This window comes from Octopus bimaculoides, chromosome 14 (genome assembly GCF_001194135.2).
Source record: "Octopus bimaculoides isolate UCB-OBI-ISO-001 chromosome 14, ASM119413v2, whole genome shotgun sequence".
Lineage (NCBI taxonomy): Eukaryota > Metazoa > Mollusca > Cephalopoda > Octopoda > Octopodidae > Octopus > Octopus bimaculoides.
Window position 1 is genome coordinate 16611788 of NC_068994.1, and position 640 is coordinate 16612427.

The following is a 640-nucleotide window of genomic DNA, read 5'->3' on the forward strand; positions in this document are numbered from 1 at the left end:
ATATATATATATATATATACACATATATACGATGGGCTTCTTTCAGTTTCCATCTACCAAATCCACTCACAAGGCTTTGGTCGGCCCGAGGCTATAATAGAAGACACTTGCCCAAGGTGCCACGCAGTGGGACTGAACCCGGAGCCATGTGGTTGGTAAGCAAGCTACTTACCACACAGCCAATCCCCCAAAAAAATGAAGAACAAACACAAGAAGAAAAAAACAACAGTGCAAGGACGTTGTACATGCAAAGTATTAGCAGATGCTAAGAGAAGGAAAGAAAGGTAGTTTTTATGTTTCGAGCAAAGCTCTTCATCAGCAACAGGAGACGGAGGAGAGTACAAGAGAAAAGGAAGATGGAGGAAAAAAATCACCAATGATCCACATGTGGTTACATTTTGAACAAAAAATATATATATATACATATGTATGCATGCACATATGTATGCATGCACATATGTATATATATGTATAAATGCATTGAAATCTGGATAGACACTGAATTATTTAAATTATAATATACAGGGTGCAGTGAATATATTGTCATCTAAATTATGCAAAAATGAAAATAACACTGACATCTCATTTTAAGAAAAATATTTACAAAAATTACACAAAAATATCTTGAAATACTAAGGAG